The sequence below is a fragment of the Schistocerca piceifrons genome, chromosome 6, assembly GCF_021461385.2.
Source record: "Schistocerca piceifrons isolate TAMUIC-IGC-003096 chromosome 6, iqSchPice1.1, whole genome shotgun sequence".
Classification (NCBI taxonomy): Eukaryota; Metazoa; Arthropoda; class Insecta; order Orthoptera; family Acrididae; genus Schistocerca; species Schistocerca piceifrons.
Window position 1 is genome coordinate 438,915,186 of NC_060143.1, and position 21,200 is coordinate 438,936,385.

Consider the following 21,200-nt stretch of genomic DNA (forward strand, 5'->3'; position numbering starts at 1 on the left):
GTGTTCACAACTGCCGTGTCATGGCTAATTTGCAAATTTATGGAAACAGTCCTCGGCTTGTAAAGAAATCAAAAGATACCAATACAGAAGAAAGGACGTAAAAGAGGGTAGCATCTAGTTAGAAAATCACTGCATCATCTGCACATCTAGAGCATAACGTACGTCCAAGGGACGCAGTTTGGCCAAAACATCAAGACTTGAACTCATAGTGAAAATCTTGTAAATTTAGTTCATGTAAGGAGTAAGGTTCAGTGCTGCTATGAATGAAAACTCCGACGCACCGATTTACGGAAAAATGTTACATCGTCCAATCTGTCAGTCTTTAAAAAGCACCATACGATATGCGTTTTTCCGAATGGAGATCACCATGTGGTACAATAAATTTTCATCACCAGTACATCATCGTCATAGAGAGGCTCATTATGGTAACACTTTACCATAGTTACCTGGAATGTATTTCGACGCTCTCCTCGGTCATGGAGCGATCAATAGGACATTGTCCATAGTGATCCATCAGACTTACTCTGTATAGGTGACGGCTAGTGGCCTCTTAGGTGCTATTGGAGAAAAGTAGGCTACACTTAGGCACTGGGTTTCTTCCTCTCTCTTCTTTTTCAAATCTTCGTAAGCAACACAAACATCCTATAAAATTATACTCAAACTGACCACAGGCACGTACGCTGGACAAATACCCTTAAAAAACGGCACTCGCGTTGCGAAAGAGGGGGGGTCATTCTGCACTAGGAGGGAATGTCTTTCCGATAAGACGGCTGAACACACAGTGCTCCCCAGCCAACGATGGTCTGCGACTTCATTTTTAACTGTAGCTCTTACGGTCGGCAAAACTTCGGATTGTGGCGACAGTCATGCGATGGTAGCGTATTATTTATTTATTTATTTATTTTTGTCTCTCCCTCTCCATTTCTCTTTTTCGTCTGCTATCATCGGCACGACAGTAAATGTTCAGTTTTACTTTACTCATTATTGGGGTGAAATGACTCATCGTTTTCGGAATCTACAATCGCCAATTTAGAATACGATCGAACCACTGCAGTCCTCTCCCTTGTACATCAATAATACCTTTTAACGAACATTTTTTAGTTACAAACTGGATGGGTCCCCTATTTACAATCCATCAGTTACTGCATAGATTTCTACGGGATATTCGTCTATAGCCCAGCCTAATCTACATATGCATTTACATATCGTAAGAGCAATATTTTTAGCAGGGAACGTTGAGTCCCTAAAGTTATCTGTAGGAGATATCAAACTTATGCTTGCAATGTAGCCTTCACAATAATATTTAAGTATTTTCGTTCAGTTACGTTCTGTTATTGTTTATACAAGGAAAAATGCATTCTTTACGTTTTGCCTGGTGTAATTGAAGTACGAAAGCTTTCATTTAGATGAGTAAATGAGCCACATGTTATTCTGACCACTTTAGTAACAATGTAACGATCACCTCCTGGATGAATCAAAACGATGATGCACGCAGAACATCAATTTAAGTTTCTGCGATGACTGTTAAAAACATCTTTGGTTAAACAGCTATAATCGCTATGATTCGAAATCTTTGAGGACAGGCGCCCCACAAACATGTGCTCATAATTATGTATGTTCGTAAAAATGGGGGGAGGGAGAATGGCTAAGTGAGTGTTGTTTTCCACATTTTTATTTACGTCTTTCGTATGCAGAAGAATGTATGTTGTTTCATCTACAGTAGAGCCGTCGTAATTTCTTATAGTTACATATAGATGAAAGCAGTGAAAAGTGGCTTAGTTTGAAATTATAGGTCTAGTGTGATGATGGATAAGTCGGTGCAATAAGTTCTAACTTTGTCCTGTTCATCCACATGTTACTGTAAGTTCCGTGAATGTGACGGAGGCAGTCTGTTCGTGCGTCAGTGGTTTTTCCACAGTAACATCATGTGGAATCGAATATTATGACTTTAGTTATTTATTTTTAACCTGCTTTTGGTTACACATATTTTACTACTGGAGTCTACGTGTACCTTATATTTCTTTCAGTATCTCTAGAATCCCAAGTAAATCACGTTCCGGGAAAAATAAAGCTCCATTCGAACAGACTTCGGAAGACCCAGCAGTACTGACCGACCGCTTGCCATCCTAAGCCTATAGGCGTCACTGGATGCGGAAATGGAGGGGCATGTGGTCGCCACACCACTCTCCCAGACATTTATCAGTTTTCGTGACCGGAGGTGCTATCTCTCAGTCACGTAGCTCCTCAAGATGTTTCAGTGAGAAAATTAGGCCACTTTTGTCTTAGCTTCTCCTAATTCATGTTGGAAATGTTCTAAAAATTAAATATTGTGCAGTTTCCAAGTCAGGGAAATTGTTGGCACTATTATGTTTAAGTTGTGAGGTGAGATATAAAGGGTTCTTACAAGGAAAATTCCTAACCGGAAGTAAACGATCCTGACGAAACTTGGCGAGTCTGTATAGGGAGCAAAATAATACAATACGTATTTTTTGTTTGTGCCCAAATTCACTTTTAAGGGATAAAATACACCCCGAAAGGTACTTTGGCATATTAGATTTAGAGCAAATATCTTCCAAACGCTGACGTATAAAATTCTTTTTCATATTACAGCTCATATGTAATTACTGTTCTTGAAAACTGTGCAATCAACTGTTGTAATAATTCGAAATTAATTAATTTTGAGGAGTGAAAACTCTTCTTACGACGTTAACTGAAGAAGCTTGTAAGACACATACATCCATTTGAGGCTGGTTTCTGAAATACTATTTGGGGAAAATAAGCTACACACATTACGCTGCTGGAGTAGTTTCTACATATATAATTAAAACATCGAGATTTTCATTATTACTCTAATTAATGTTTTTACTTATGTTTGTTTTATATTTTAAATTGATACTTCCGCGTTTTACATTCATGTTATTTGCTTTTTAGTTTACGATTTCACACACATGTGTTTCGTCTATTACATACAATATGTAACTCATTATTACGGTTCAAAATCATTACAGTAGTGATAATCTCTAAACAAATGTTCAAAATACGATGATTTTACATTATGCACGTAAAATGTACGGAATTTCTTCACATAGCACACCAGACGGAAAACAAAATATAAAATAAAATTCCGCAGGATTTTAAACTATCGCCGGTTTTCCTCTAAATATCCTGATTTGTATGAGACATATTTCAGTAAATCAGTGAGACTTAACGAAGAGAAATGATTGTGTACAAGTGATTGCTGCTTGACTGTATTGTGTCTAAAGAGGAGACTGGCGTCACAATATTTTAAGTGAACTAGGAAATCTTCAAACGAAGTTCTTCCAACATCGAAAGCTGTGTATGGGCCATGTTCCATTTGGGATCACCAGGTGAATAAGATTTTTGTCCTCGGGTACGTCACTCAGACCGGCTTTTCAAATTGATCACCCGTTTTTTTTATTGTTTTATAAGAAACTAATGGTGAGCTTGGGCGAGAATTCGAGATAGCATCGACATCTGATTAACTAACGATTAACTATGGTCAAAAGATATTTGAAAGATGTATTCTTTCCCAGTGCAGAAGAAAGATGTGTATTGTTGTTAATTCTTGAAGTGATCAATGTGCAACAACCGATCTGAACGTCGTATCCGAGCACAAGAAATTAGTTCATTTGATGAGCCCAAAAGTCTCGATGGCACGCGTGCAACTGTGGGACGTATACGGCTTTTTATGTTAGAAGACTGTATGTGAGAAAAACAAATAACTAAAATAAATATAGGTAAAGTAAATAGTTGCAATAATATTAAAATTTCATATATTTTAAATAAATATGTTGAAAATACTCCGGCGACATTTTACACAGAGTCAGCTTTATTACACATGGATGCATGAGGCTTGAAAGCTTATTTAATTTACATTCTGCCTTAAGCTATTATTTTTCAAAATTAGTTAATGGTGGTGGCATATTTTACAGAATTTTAAAGTTTTACAAAAGTTGTTAATCTTACAGTTCTCTGGAATGTGAATTACATATTTACGTCTACATGAAAATAATTTCTTATAGATCACAATTTAGAAGATATCCCCTCTAAACATAAGATCCCAAATTATCCTTTACTCTTTTAAAAGCGATATTGGGCACAATTAAGGTCATATATTGCATTATTTTGCCTCCTCTACATAGCTGTCAATGTCACTAAGATCATATATTTACATTGATATATGTTCTCTTGTTGGAGTATGTCTCGCGAAGTCTTTTTCTCTTCAGCTATTGATCATTTTAGTGTGTTAAAGCTATCCACCATGGGTCCTTTCATGTGTCAAACTCTTGATATCAGACATAGCACTCTGTATCCTGAATTATTTGTTGTGTATATTTTGGTGTCTGTCCTTCCCCACAGTTTCTGCCCTCATGAGCTCCGTGTAGTGCCATGGACACTACTACCTAATTTTTTAAACATTTCCTCTCTCCCTGCCCTACTTAATTTCATTCAGCATAGTCGATGTTTTTGGAAAACCTGCAACTGTGTCGTCCATAGTTCAAACAATGAACAACGGCTCCAGTTACTTATTTTCTTATGCTTAGCGCAATACGTTTCGGGAAACGAGAGTGAAATCTGGAAACGCGTTGTGCTAAACATAAAAAAAGGCGCAGTTTGTCTTATTAAATCGTGAATTCTAGTTAACGCCTTCCATATGTTTGTTTCCCCTACTGTGCGAAAAGATTCTTCGTTTCCTATCTTATCAGCGTACTAAATTTTCAGAATTCATCTTGAGACATGTCTGTGAGATTTCATTTCTCTGCCGACGGTCATTACCTCAGAACATAAGTTAATGGAAAAATAAATTATTGTTTATCAGGTTTGAAAATATGCAGCGGAAAATGGCCAGTTCATTGATGCATACCGCATATAAATCGAACTTACCGTTCCATTGCTAGACGATTTCAATGGTTTTGAAGCATCAGAATGTAATTACGGCAATGTAAGGCACGAGGGAAAATGGCGGGGGGAACACCGGTGCAGCATCGGCCGAAGCTGTAGCACATGAAAGTTCCAACGTGGCTCAAGCCTTGTCTAAGGTTGGTGTATGGCTACACACCTCGTGAAAAGGAAACTAAGATGGAAAGTAAGATGCAGTTAACACTGCCCCAAGGAATGACCTCGTACTGTCCCTGAAGTGGGACGGACAGAAAATAGTATGGCAAAAATTGTACTGTTTGGAACGTAAATATACATAAAAAAATTCTCGTAATAGCTGATCCGAATGTGAATAAGCATTTGTCACATTCAGTACAAGCAAACATGTTTCCTAACCTTATCTAGGAAGACGTATCTGACGTCACAGTTGGAGAAGAGTTTACTGATATTGGCAGCTGTCCCTTGTTCGGGGCGATCATGGGGATGGTTGGCCGAGAGCAGATTATGTCGCTGGTGGCGGCCGACTCTCGGTAACGTATAGGCTTAATTAGTAGTTTAACAGATACTGCAAAGGGAAATGTTTGGAATCGCATTGCAAGTGATTTTTTAGCAACGAACGGAAGATTGATTTCAATAGTGACAATGCTTCAAGGTCAGACGTGATTGGACTATGATGAACAAAGATTACGCCATGCCACTGCGTCATTGGTCGCCACTGCGACAGTAAGCACGCCTTTAGGAGCACTAGCTATTTTGCTTCACGGTATTCTCACAAGTAGAGGCCACGAACGTCTGCTCACGAATTTACTTCAGTCTTTGTACGTTTTTAATAGTACATTAATAGAATATAATGTGTAAAAAGTAAGACGTACTACTTAGGTGATTTCGAGAAAATCCCTAAAGAAGTTTTAGGCGTCAGTGACGTACCAGTGCTTTGCGACCCTGAGCGCAAGATGATGGGAGCCATTTGGTTAGCGTTCAACCTCCATAATCGCTGGACTGCTGTACGATTCTCCCTTTTCTTTTTTTTAAGTTACATTTTTTGCAACACTAGCCACATTATTTCGTACATATTACATTTGAAATGTAATACGATGAAAAGGCTCATGTATTTGTACGAACTATTATTAAATTAATGTTACTTGGCTGTTTATTAATTTTATTATTGTAACAAATATTATGCAACTTTTATTTCTATAGCCAAGGTAATAATTTCATGAAGAAACTTCAAATTTGTTCATTTCTGATTGACAGCGAGCGAGAAATTCTTCTCGTGAAGACGCTGTTAAAATACATCCTGTAGTCCATCGTCAGTTTTCGGCACCGATGTTTACGAAAATGTTGCGTTATGCGCGCTTTGCATCCAAACTGTCGCCAGAAAGGAAAATATTTCAAAATGTTAACTAGCTTTGTTTTTTATTAGTAGCTCTGAAGATTCCTTTTGCATGTGGGATAACTGCATTCATTCGATGTAGCAGAACCTGTTTTAATTGATGTTTTCCGTGTCTGTATGAAAAATATAATCTTACACGAATAATCGTGTAGCACCCTTATGTTCTGGCGTGCTCTAACTGATTGTATTATTTGTTTTGTCCTCGCCGATGGACGCAACCGGAACCGGTGCGCTGAGACAGTTTCCGCCTGGCGTCACGGGCGGCGCTTTGAAGTTCGCCGTCAACCACAAGGGCCGCCGTCAGTGACATGGACTTCCGCGCAATGATAAGCGGCGGAAATGATGTACGACGGTTCCACTACGGACTTCCAGGGTTGTGGTTCGTAGCTAAAGTTCGCAGTGGAGATAAGCCTGTGAGACTTAGTCTGCAAGTGGAGTCGCCTACAACTTTCGCTTAGGGACAAGTGTTTACTATAGTGATTGACAGTGTGGCGCCCCGGACGGACGTATCCAGTAAGCCGTGGTAGGTCACTGCTTGATTGTATCTGTCCACAAGCGCATCCGACGAGTTGCTGTATAACTTTACTTAAGTACTGTAACATCCACGTGATAAATGTTTGGCTACAGTGCGACGAGAGGAAATTATGCCTCTAACATTTATAAACATTATCTATTCGACGTATGAAAAACAGTGAAAACTTATAAATATTAATTATTTATATAATATTCTATGATATAATTGGACATATCGATGTGTATCAGACAAAGACAATGATAATTGTAAATTGCTTTTATGATCTGCGTTTGTCTTCCTTTGTTTTTACCTTTTGTTGGTTGCCTTATGTAGATTGCGGACGCTTATCAAACTGAGGTCTGTTAAGAAATTGTAATTATTTGTTAATTATTACTTGAAAATAGAGTTCATTATTATTATAAATATGAGTGAATAATTATTTGTAACTTTAATTCCTCTCTCGGTAAGCATTATCTGTGTTAATTATTTCTTTCCGCTGCAAGGAGCGCAGCCATTGATGATAGCGATTTGTATCGCGTTTTTGTCTGTGTTTTCCTTAGAAACAAATCAAATGTTTGCTTGATGAAGTCTAAATAGTGCACAATACGAAAGTAGAGTTTCTGTAAAGTTCAATAAGTATTTAAAATACTTATTTGCTCTAACAATAGTAAGTCTCTGTCAATTGTCTGCCGCCATCTAAACAATTATCACAGCGGCAAATTCAAATTACGCAATTCTGCAGACATAAATACCGAACGTAATACAAATGTGTAAAAATAAATGTGCACCGGTGGTTCCGAACTCATTTTAATGAAAATAGTTCGAATCAGATTGGTTCTTTAAAAACAGTGCTCATAGCACGATCGTTATAACAAACTTTTCTAGCTGATGTATGGAGCCGAAATTAATTATGCACGAGTTACGAAGAATATTGTTTCAGGTAACATACGTCAGTGTTGTGCGCGGCTGATATTCGGTGGTTTTAATGATTATTTTGCTGAAGATAACTGCTTCCATCTTAATCAATAGTTGTAAGGAATCTGTTGTATGAACTGTGATTTAGTGACACACAACTTACAGACAACACTTTAACACGACGTTAACTTGGAGTTCTTTAGCAACTTGATCAAATCTTTAGCCGGGAGTAAAATTATTTAGTAATTACTCATTGTAGTAAAATAAGATTATCATTTCCATTTACAAATTAGTTAAATACCAAACCACTGCGAACGCCACACTACAGCAGAGCAATAAAGTGTATATTTGCGTGTCACTAATTTGCACTGTCACAGTTCCTCCGTCCAGCTCGGAGCACCTAATTCGAAGTGTGCTAGCCGTTCTATCGAGACGACCCGAAGGCATCAATAGTGAATAAAGTTGTTTATCGATTGTTCCATAAAAGTTCGGGCGTGCAACCACATAAATTCAGTTTCTTCTTCTAGTATTTCGGCTGAATACCGTCCAACCATCTTCAGAGCGAACCGAGGTGATTGACGCTCCCGCAGTTAGCGGCAGTTATGCGGCTGCACACCCGAAATTTTATGGGACTGTCTTTGTGCCGCGAAAATATGAAGATGCAAATTATTTGTCGATGTTTTACTTGAGATTTTCAAGCCTGCCCCTTACCCTTGAAATCTGTAGCTACAGGTCGCAGCATCTAGGTACAAAGCAGTTCTCGGTACTTTATCCTATGCAGATATACAACAGGCATACATTTTGGTCGATTACTTGTCGATAGTTATAAATATAATGTGATAGTAAAAATTAACAAACAACCAAATAACACTGGAAATTGAATAAAAGTTCATGCAAAATGCGCGTGCCTTTTGATCAAATTGCCTTTCAAATGCGATATCTAGAAAAAAAATATAACTAGTTTTGAATAAATGTCAATTTAAAAAAAAAACATGAGCTGCACTTGATACAGCGATCCTCCTATTACGGAGCTTGAACTCTATGACCCTGGCACTGGTACATCACTGAATTGTATCCTTTTCTTACGATTTTTCCTAATTCATCTAATTAGTACGCCTTGCTACTTACACATTATGGTCTGTTAATGGACTACTAAAAGTGTACAAAGTTTGACATAAATCCGTAATCCGAACGTCGTAGCCTCCCCTTTGTCGTTTAGATACTTGTCGATAGGCTTACCGTCGACATTGAATGTGAAAACATGACAGAAGTGGAAAATCCTGTGTAGAACTGTGCCAAACAATATTTTAGTATCCCGTCGTTTGCTGAATTAAGTCCCGCGTTGAGTAGTATTTCAACAGGCTTCGTTAGATGGGTGCGATTATGCTCGCCTGTGTGTCTATTTTCCCTTGACCGTTGCGAATTTGAAAAGAGCACGTTGGGAACAAGATTATCATGAATTAGTGGCTTTCGTGAAGGTTTTTTGTACTCTGCTGTTACACATACGTCGTTTCGATCGCGATCCTCAGATATACCATCCTAAACGGGGACACATAATCTCAACAACATAGCCTACTTATACTAGACGAGTGTAATAATTTTTTAGAGGCCATCATACCTCACCACAGGTTTTTTAAATAAAGCTGTGATTTCCAGAAGTAGCGTACCAAAAGTAGAGCAACGGTGAGGGAGCTCGGGCTATGAAAGACAAGTGAGGTTCATAGGTAGGCTACAATGCAGCTGATCTCAGAGACTCTTTGAACAAAAAACGTAGATGTGAGTCAGTCTGTGAATATCTGTAGCTTTGTTAATCATTGCAGGAAACTCTTCTACACTACGTAGAGATGTTGTATTGTACCTTCGCACATCTTGTGGAACTCGTTGGAAAACTTTTAATTAGATGGAAGGTTTCTTTCTGTAAAACCACATGTCAAATGTTTCCAGTTTCATTTCTTCTGTCTTTCCCACAATCGTTGAGTCTATATAAGATCAGGCTTCATATGTACGATTCTAAGAAATAAGTTTTTCAAGTTGAGGTCTATATTTCATGGTGGTACACTTTTGATGTGTAAGATTTTCTTTATCTGTTCTAGTATGTCTGTGGTGCCTTCCTTGCTTAATAGGTCACGCGTTATTTTGTTTCCTAGGTAGCACAGTTACTACACATAGTCTATTATGTGGCCTCCAGTTTTCATCTTAACACTTCTTCAGGTATATGCTGCAAACTACAGCTAGTGACGAACGTCGGCGGTGCCAGTAGGTTTCTCCATTTCTCACTCTTCAATGATTATGGGGACTGATGACCCTGTAGTTTGGTCCTTTTCTCTCGAACCCAACGATCCATCCAATAACTGGGGGCCAAGGTAAACACCGAAAGGTGGCGTCGGAGTAGCGGGCTAAAAATTAGTGAGTCACATCTTTCAAAACCTTAAATACGTAGAACGAAAGTTCGATAACATCCCTGAATGGGAAATAAGTGGAATGATAATTACCCTTAATGAAAATGGAACAAACAGTTCAAGCAGTTCATCAATGGGCCCTATACATGGTGCATAAAGAAACGTGTGAGGAACTTTGTAGATTTATTCTTGATATGAAAACATTTTGTAATTTACAGTTGTTTACTGTGATCTGTGAATGCTGCCGGCCGGAGTGGCCGAGCGGCTCTAGGCACTACAGTCTGGAAACGCGTGACTGCTACGGTCGCAGGTTCGAATCCTGCCTCGGGCATGAATGTGTGTGATGTCTTTAGTTTAGTTAGGTTTAAGTAGTTCTAAGTTCTAGGGGACTGATGACCGGAGAATTCCCATAGTGCTCAGAGCCATTTGAACTATTTTGTGAACGCTGCTTCTGTAATGTACGGAAAGGGCTCGAAGTTGCTTGCGGAAAACTACTTTAGTGTCCCACAGACGCTGAAAGTGTTGTGGACTGGCAAGACAGCCAAACCACAGTGACGGGTAACCGAAGGGCACGCGCTTAAACTCACGCAGGCTGGCGTGAGGTCTGAAACAGGATACGTAATGAATGCTATAAAGAAAAGTACGTAGCTGCTGGAATACTTAACTTTAATCCACAATTGGTGAACATTGGTCTTGTTACTGTACATGCTTCATTAGATACATAGCAAAGGATAAATGGCGCCTTGCTAGGTCGTAGCAATTGACTTAGCTGAAGGCTATGCTAACTATCGTCTCGGCAAATGAGAGCGTAATTCTCAGTGAACCTTTCCTAGCAAAGTTGGCTGTACAACTGGGGCGAGTGCCAGGACGTCTCTAGATCTGCCGTGTGGCGGCGCTCGGTCTGCAATTACTGACAGTGGCGACACGCGGGTCCGTCGTATACTAGCGGACCGCGGCCGATTTAAAGGCTACCACCTAGCAAGTGCTGTGTCTGGCGGTGACACCACAGAAAGAATCTATATAAACATGTATTTAACAGGACCTAAACTGTCCATAGCTCAAATCACACTGAGGCTGCTGTTTGCAAGCATACGCAGTTAGCCACAATGCACGTCATGGATAATAAAAGGCGCCCACTATGCTACTTACCTTCAGATACAAATTACAATTTACATCTATTTCGCGTAAAAAATAAAATTAAAATAGAAAATATTAAAGTAAAAGTGCGAATATACGTATTATTATAAACTCTGAACTAAATAAATGAAACCAGACGGAATTAATGCAGATGTGAAGTCTAGGTAACACAGCGCTGTCTGCTTAATGAGAAACAATGCGAATTGGGCTTGCCCATGTCTGATGTTAAATTAGGCTGTAGCTAGAGGTTTTACGATTTTAATCGAAAATTCTCTTCTCGCAGTTCCCCTTGTACTTGTTGGTGTTTTATCCGTAATCCGAAGAGATCGTTCGCGAATCTCAGACGTTCGCACAGCGCGTAGACTCACGTTGCAACTCTCTTCACAAATAAAAGTCGAGGGTAAACGTCCGAGAAAATGTTTACTCACATGAACCACGTTTGTGACTGTACCTTAAAAAATAATGTACAGTTGTCTGTGATTTGGCGGCGGTGGAGTAACAGGAACTTACCGATGTACATTCATTACGTAACGCAGCAAGATGTAGTATCAGGGAAGCCCAACGAATGTACACAGACCAGTTTCATGACAGGCATTATCATAAATGGAAAAAAATCAATCGGCGTGGATAGAAAGCTCTGAGAAAATTATGAGTTCAACCCACAGAATTGTGTCATAGTCTCTTGGGAAGTCACTGTTGGCACCGTAGAATTAGCGAATATGGCGGTGGTTCGCATAGAAGGTGGGTCATCAATTAGCACCATCACTTTGCCTGAGAAATGAGCACTTCGAAGGGTAGACTGTGAAATTACTGCTAGCGCAGCAATTATAATTTTGTAATGAACCAAGGGTCCAAGTAATGGCGCTCTAATTTTGTATCCAGATTTCTGTTCTGTCAATAGTTTATTTTCTTTGAGACTAGCGGTCATTGGTTGGGACAGTTGCTATGAGCGTGAGTTGTTGCTATAAAATGAAAGGTTATTTCCCGATAAGAAATTAGATTTTAATATCTGACCATTACATCGTTATGTCGCAGTTCTGTTTGTAGGATTTCTATATTCTGTATAGTCTTAACAATAAATCTTCGGAACTCAATGTATAATTTAGTCACTGCCCAGTTCGACAAATTCAGTCCAAGAAAAAAATGCCTCTGGTACATCTGTTATTATTGTAGCTGATACATCTAATTGTACATTTAGATACTATGCTGTTGCCGCAATGTAGTTAAAACTGTAAGCAATTAACAATCTCTGCAATCCTTAGCTATCTCAACTTTCTGAAACATATTAAAACAGCAGACTACCTGCCCTATAAGACATCGGTATGCAGTGCTCTCGATTCCAGAAAATTCTAGTACCTGCTCGTTCTACACATGTGTGTGCGTGGTCCTGTCGTTGTCCCTGTTTTATAATTTCGTAACCAACTAAGCCCCTTAACAGCAATGCGCGGTCAACAACACATGGCTTCAAGCATGTCGCCTGTTCAGAAATCGTCCCGTGTGCAACCATTTAGCAGCCACGGTTTTGCTAAGTGTTCATAAACTAAGCTTCTCTCTGCCTTCTCTGGACAACTCTAATACACAAGTACCTGCAATGTTGTGATGCCGCTAATGCCTAATAAAGTCAACAATTCTGTAATACAGCAGCGATATCTCGACACCTATATTTTCAGTATGAGCGTTCTCTGTTCGCTGTTTTCTTTTAACACAATTTTATCCATTACTTGACAGCCTCCAAAACTTCCCGCTGAGTTTAAAAGGTATCCAAAGGACTAAGGACAAAGGATAAACGTCTAGACCTACCGTGAAAGGTTGAAAGTTTACCGTCTAAACTCCTTGCCTACGGACGCCAGATGAAAGTTGATGTCGTCAACCCCTGAATGAAAATTGCACAACTTATAACTGGAGAGGGGAGCTTGAGAGTGCTACCTAGAGAGCGTGCCCTTTCTGTACGATACTAGGCAAGGGGCTGGAGGCCTCACACGCTGATGTGTGGGTCCCTGCATTCTATAGCTTTTATTTTAAATGAATTCCTTTAACTTGACTTCCTTGTGATTTTTTAGAGGTATGTTAAAGATTGATGACAGTTGATAACCAATTTATTTTAAGCATTATCACTCGACTTTATAGCGATTGCAGCAATTGTTTCAGTTTACAGATATTACAATTTTACAACTTATAGCTCGTGTATATTATACACTAATCTGCACGCACTTTTCTACGGGCAAGACGGAATTGCGTTGGCCAAATGTATACTACCAAAGCCTCCCAATATTTGACATAGGACATCGACTACATGAGGAGGATAACAGGCAAACTGGGGACCAGATACATTAACACATGGGGTTCAAATTTCCGAAATTAAACGAGAACATTCATTTCCTTACACAATCCGAAGCTGGAAATAAAAGAATTAGTATAAATATTCAAATACCTCTCTTCCATGCTTGAACATTGAGACAGACGCACTGAGGGCACGTCTGCTCACTTACCTGTCTTCTGTAATACTACCCAAATCTGGCGGTCACCCGGAGGTCTTCCTGGGCCCCGGTGGACGGGGTGGTCGAACCACTTGGCCGTGACCAACCTCTCCACCTCAAATCTTGTGACACTGGAAAGTGTTTGACTTTTATCTGCCTGTGCTGTCTCTCTGATCCCCTACCCAGGAGTAAGATTGGCACTACTATACTACAGAACTACTTCCCTACAAAGATTTGGCCACGCTTTACGGAAATGTGTGAGGAGGATTAGGAAAGTTCATGTGCAGATTCACATCACGTACAAGAAATGCATAATACACGACACATGTAAATACGTATTAAGAAGCCTGACACATTTCTTTCCACCCGTCCACATGGGTTCTGCTGCACCCGCGGCCGGCCGCGTCATGTAATAAAATTGGCTGCGAAGCCGCCTCTGTTTCTATTTCCCGGTGCGAGCGAGCAGCGAAACCTTCTGCTTATAGAGCGGAAACTACTGTACCGTTTCAGGGTATATTCGAAATCTAATATGACCTCCGATTACTGTAAGTGCTAATTGCAGCTATGTACTTCAGTTAGTTGGCGACTTGTGACACGAAGGCAATGCGTCCTGCGTTTAGCAAGAGAATAAAATGCAATAAGTTGATGCACGGAGTGAGAATAATGGGTAACAATTAATGTCTCGATGATGAAGCTTGCTTTAAACGAACACTGGTGATACGTGAAATAATCTGAATGTCAGCAACTTCTGTTAATGAATAGAACGAAAAACCAGTGCAAGTTGAAAATATTTTATTTTTCATTCGATGACTAGTTGATATGAATATAGTCTCTGCCCGAATCTAGTTGTCGATTGAAAAATAAAATATTTGCAACATGATTCTGAATGCTATTTCTTTCAAAGAACCTCGATGACACAATATCAGTATTCCTAAACACGATAATAGACTGAAAGACTGGAAACATAGACTGACAAACACAATCTAAAGTCGCCGATTAACCAAATGTAGATCCTATATCAGAGACCAAAGAAAAGCAACGTCAGTCACTATGAAACTTATCCATGAAATACACTTCCAAAGATAAAGCAATGATTTACAGTTTTCATCCTACTCTCAGCCTTTTACAAAAATATACTTCAGTCATACTAAGCAGTCGTCCACAAATTATGTGCCCAATAGCGGCCACATTGTTTATTACCAATTTAAAACATTGGATATTTAATTATGCCAGCACGCGCTCGACGTTTAGCATGACGAAACAGCACAGTTCTCCATTACGCGCTTTCTTCCAACAGTTGTAACGGAAACCGCATTTGCACTAGCAGAGTGGTTCGCAACATGGAGGTAATTACCTTCTAAGGCCTAAAATGAATTTTTTGTGGGGCAGAAAGGAAATGGTGTAATTCGGTTTCGGTTACAAAACTAAATTATTTTTAACAGACAATTGCTATTATCACTGTTTTGTTCCACTGCAATACCGATTACATTACTTACCAATAATTACCTTTTTTATTTCAGAACTGGCATTAATGCATGTCGCAGTGTGGTGAAGGTTACAGTTTGTGTAACGAGTATATAACATCTACCTCACTTAGTCCACCCCCAAAAAACGTACCGATAACTGTAAAACAGAGACATGTATATCACATTTTGTTAAATATCTCATCAAAATGCGTTTCCGAGTGGTACGTCGTTCCTGCAATAGAAGAGAAATTGCTTGATTATTCTCTTCGTAACAATAAACGAACTCATTGACAGAACAACATAGCATGTACGGCCACCACACTGCTGTAGGGCCTATAATGTTTTATTGTTATTATTATGATTATTATTTGTGGCAATGATCAGACACAAAAATTGACAACCTGAAGTCTTCAAATTTCAGCCATTCCACAAGTAAGTATTCCAGCAATCGAGTGATTTACAAATACCAGGAATAGTGAACACATTTTAAGTTGGTTTATCCTCAATGGTGGTTCAAGGTGAGTGTGAGCAAGTGTCACTAACGATAGGAGTGGTACAGAAAAGGCATGTTTTGGAGGAAGTGTCTACCCTCAACGTCTTTTCCGAGGAGAGCTTGTGGGTAGCATTCACAATGCACTGAGAATTGCTTCATCACTCCATAGAAATAAGATGGTTCTTTCGTTTCATCATGGCTTAATAAAACGTCTAGAAAAAGTAAGTAAGTTGATGATGGCTGGGAGGGAGTAATGGCTAATATCTGAGTCATTCTGGAGTAGGAGCCACAGCGTCATAACTCCGCGCTCCCAGCTACACGGTGTTCTCTGGGCATATGTAAAGACCGCCTGCTGCTCTAGCCAGGAGGATGCCTCGTGTTGACAGCGAGACACAACTTTTCTCGGTCGTCTTCTAGAACCGCTGAATCACTGTTCGACCAGGCTACTAGCTCTGTCTCCAGACAGGTACTCTCGAACGCTAACTCGCAGGTTGTTTCCGTTTTCGCTGACTGATTCCAGCTACACACTCTGCTCGACTGTGGCTGTCTTGCCTGACAGCGACAACTGCCTCACATCCTCTAAATACACGGAATCGCCCCCACGCTGTCAGCTTCCTGTGTTAGCCATGCCAGTACAAAACAAGGTCGGCTGGCGCACCATGCCTGACCCCTGATGCCGCAACCAACACTTGCCTGGCACAGACCACGGTCCGCAGGCACTGGCTCCTGGATGTTGTTGACATGGGCAATACTGATCTTCAGACTGCTATGCTGCACTATTATAAGCACCCTTCGCTTGGTGCTATTTCACCTAAACACGCTCCCCCAGTGCCGGCAGAAGCAGAGGCGCCGTGTTTGTACTGCCATTAGAGCACTAGTTTCTAGTCAGACCGTGAAAGCCCGAGAGATGCCTACTGACCGCCGTGTCATCTTCGGCTTTGCAGTAAGCGGATGCGGGTATATAGTCAGCACACGGCTATCCCGGCCCTTTTTGCAGATTTTCTAGATTGTGGAGCCGCTATTGTTCGCCCGAGTAGCTCCTCAATTGGTTACATAACTGTCAGGTCATCCGTTGCCAGTCCTCCTACAAAGGAAATCTCCTGCAGTACCAGCAATAGGGCAGCCACCTAAGCTACCCACTCAACTATGGTGGCGGATGCTGCCATTAGATGAGGAGAGAATACGGGAAATTCGTGGTGCAGTAAGTATTAGCAAACATGTTTGTAAGGCAAACACCAGATAGCAAAACGACTGTCACAGAAAATAAATTTTAAAATATTTAATTCAAGCTGAATACAGTCCCTTAGAATCTCATTAAGGAATATAATTATTTGAAGATGGTGCTTCGCAAGTTCAAAAGCTGAAGATTCTGTGGAATTTGGCTGGAAGCAAAAACATCTATTCATACTGGGTTCATGAAAAAAAACTGTTTCCCCATGAAATTTAAATCTCTTCAAACAGTTGAAATTCTGTAAACCAAGTTCTTTGTAATTCTTAGCTTTTTGTCAGCTGAAGTTGTTGTGGACTAACAAGACAGCCAATCCACAGTGACGGGTAACCGTAAGGCACGCGCTTAAACTCACGCAACGGAGGTTTGCCCAGTTGTTTGTACGTGTCTTCATTGATCAATGAAACTGCAACTCCGGTATCGAGCTGGAATGGGATCACGTTGCCATTAATGTCTAAGTCTACAAAAAGTTTATTGTCCTGCTGACGACAAGAGCGACTGTCTCGTGCAATTTGAACAGACACTGGTACAGAATCACTTGCTAATTGACGTGATTTCCGGCGACGTCAACGCACACTTTTTGTGGGACGCTCACAGTCACTTTTAGAGAGTTTGGCACTGGGCGGAGTGGAATTAACTACATGAATGTCCACGGGCGAAGGTTCACGAGCCTATTCTTGGTTCGATTCCGGCGCGAAGCAAAGGGCCTGGAATGGTTTTGAGTGTCCGATCTGAGCTTTTTCTGGCAAACACTCTGAACATGTCCTTTTTTATTACAGAAAAAGCAAATAGCCTGGCGTGACGGGCAATTCTCACGCGAATGTCTAGTAGCACACCGCGGGCATGATGTCACTGCATTTGCTTGCTGCCGCGAGACACGTGGTTGAGATCGTGGCGGCAGCTGCGCGGACGGGCGCGAGGTCTGTTTACAGTTCCGTGCAGCTCGCCCGGCGAGCCGGTTAATGTGACACACAGCTGGCGAAGTTTCAAATGATTCCTGAGCAAAGTCAAGTGTGTCTTGCCTATCCAATATGTCTATCACTTGTTGAAGGGAGGGATTGACTAGTTTCAAAATTTGCTCCCGTATACGGACATCAGAAACGTTCTGTGCAATTGCATCACGTACCATAGTATCTGAATAAGGGAGGCCACATTCACACTCAAAAGCGCAATCCCGTGTAAGGCCTTGCAAAGTTGCAACCCACTCCCGATTAGTTTGACCAGCCGTACGTTTTGTACGAAAGAACGTATACTGTTTTGCAACTACATTGACTGATTCCTTGAAATAGGCATCTAAAGCAGACAAAATTTGTTCGTAGGACAGAGTTGCTACGTCGCGTCGGGGAAATAATTTCACTATCACACGGTACGTTTGCACCCCTACACACGCCAATAAATGAGGCTGCCGCTCGTTACCTTGAATTCTGTAGGCGGCGAGATGGAATCCAAATTGGCGTGACCACTCCGTCCAGCTTTCCATTTCCGCGTCAAAGTGCCGAAATGGGGGTGCAACAGTATGTTGTGGCTGTGGTAGCGGTGAAGCGGCGGCTGCCGCATCGTTTTGCATTGCACGTTGACCCTGGACGAGCTGTCCAAGGGCATCCAATAATGCCTGCGTCTGCTGATTCTGCAAGCGATAAAATTCGGACAGTACATCTGGAGAATGTGGCTAAGCCATGACACAAGTAATCTAAGCAAGTATAAAGAACAAGACCCCGGTTTTACTCGTCGCCAAAAATGTTGTGGACTGACAAGACAGCCAGTCCACAGTGACGGGTAACCGAAAGGCACGCGTTTAACTCACGCAGGCTGGCGTGAGGTCTGAAACAGGATACGTAATGAATGCTATAAAGAAAGGTACATAGCTGCTGGAATACTTAACTTTAATCCACAATTGGTGAACATTGGTCTTGTTACTGTACATGCTTCAGTAGATACATAGCAAAGGATAAATGGCGCCTTCCTAGGTCGTAGCCATTGACTTAGCTGAAGGCTATGCTATCTATATTCTCGGCAAATGAGAGAGTCTCCGTCCGTGTAGTCGCTAGCAAAGTCGTCCGTACAACTGGGGCGAGTGCTAGTACGTCTCTCCAGACCAGCCGTGTGGTGGCGTTCGGTCTGCAATCACTGATAGTGGCGACAGGAGGGTCCGACGTATACTAGCGGAGCGCGGCCGATTTAAAAGCTACCACGTAGCAAGTGTGGTGTCTGGCGGTGACACCACAGAAGTGGCACGGGTTTCAAATAACCAAGCAGGAAATTTTCTTGGAGGGATCGCGGAATTTTGCAGGTGAATGTTCGCTTAACCGGTATCTGCTGTCCACGGGAATTGCGACCTGTACAGCAGTATCAAAGACAGATATTTTTCTATTATAAATGTTTGTGACGTCAAGCCAAGGCTGCAGTCTTTGAGTAAATGAGGCCCTGATGCCACTGCCAAAAACAAACCATTATAACTGCTCTACTAAAAGAACAATCACTTGATAAGAAAGAAAACTTTTATGTAGTGCTTGAATTGTCTTAGTCACTTCCCAGGAAGAATGTAACATGAATTCTCGTGCAAACTATTTAGGGTCTTTTAAGTTGTAATGACGGCATAATATCTGGGTGACGATGTACAAAGCATCTTGAATGGAGAAAAACAAATACGTGACCCATCAACGAAAATCAAGAAATTGTAAAATGTAAACTTTCATAGCCGGAAACGTCATGATTAGTAACCTGGATTATTATCCAGGCCATTATGTCGTGGTCATATGAGTTTTCCATTAAAGGCCAACATTTCGTCCCTATCTCCAGAGGACATCTTCAAGGAAAATCGCAGCTTGTTTGTCCGATTCACACTCTGACTCGCTACTGACGCGTGCTCCCACGCAATGGAATGACATCACATGCTTCGAATACCTGGGCGTAATGGGCCGTTGTCGGTTGTAGTTGTCCGCAGTTTTTATCACGTTATGGTGAAAGACTCGTACACATCTACACTCCTGGAAATGGAAAAAAGAACACATCAACACCGGTGTGTCAGACCCACCATACTTGCTCCGGACACTGCGAGAGGGCTGTACAAGCAATGATCACACGCACGGCACAGCGGACACACCAGGAACCGCGGTGTTGGCCGTCGAATGGCGCTAGCTGCGCAGCATTTGTGCACCGCCGCCGTCAGTGTCAGCCAGTTTGCCGTGGCATACGGAGCTCCATCGCAGTCTTTAACACTGGTAGCATGCCGCGACAGCGTGGACGTCAACCGTATGTGCAGTTGACGGACTTTGAGCGAGGGCGTATAGTGGGCATGCGGGAGGCCGGGTGGACGTACCGCCTAATTGCTCAACACGTGGGGCGTGAGGTCTCCACAGTACATCGATGTTGTCGCCAGTGGTCGGCGGAAGGTGCACGTGCCCGTCGACCTGGGACCGGACCGCAGCGACGCACGGATGCACGCCAAGACCGTAGGATCCTACGCAGTGCCGTAGGGGACCGCACCGCCACTTCCCAGCAAATTAGGGACACTGTTGCTCCTGGGGTATCGGCGAGGACCATTCGCAACCGTCTCCATGAAGCTGGGCTACGGTCCCGCACACCGTTAGGCCGTCTTCCGCTCACGCCCCAACATCGTGCAGCCCGCCTCCAGTGGTGTCGCGACAGGCGTGAATGGAGGGACGAATGGAGACGTGTCGTCTTCAGCGACGAGAGTCGCTTCTGCCTTGGTGCCAATGATGGTCGTATGCGTGTTTGGCGCCGTGCAGGTGAGCGCCACAATCAGGACTACATACGACCGAGGCAGACAGGGCCAACACCCGGCATCATGGTGTGGGGAGTGATCTCCTACACTGGCCGTACACCACTGGTGATCGTCGAGGGGACACTGAATAGTGCACGGTACATCCAAACCGTCATCGAACCCATCGTTCTACCATTCCTAGACCGGCAAGGGAACTTGCTGTTCCAACAGGACAATGCACGTCCGCATGTATCCCGTGCCACCCAACGTGCTCTAGAAGGTGTAAGTCAACTACCCTGGCCAGCAAGATCTCCGGATCTGTCCCCCATTGAGCATGTTTGGGACTGGATGAAGCGTCGTCTCACGCGGTCTGCACGTCCAGCACGAACGCTGGTCCAACTGAGGCGCCAGGTGGAAATGGCATGGCAAGCCGTTCCACAGGACTACATCCAGCATCTCTACGATCGTCTCCATGGGAGAATAGCAGCCTGCATTGCTGCGAAAGGTGGATATACACTGTACTAGTGCCGACATTGTGCATGCTCTGTTGCCTGT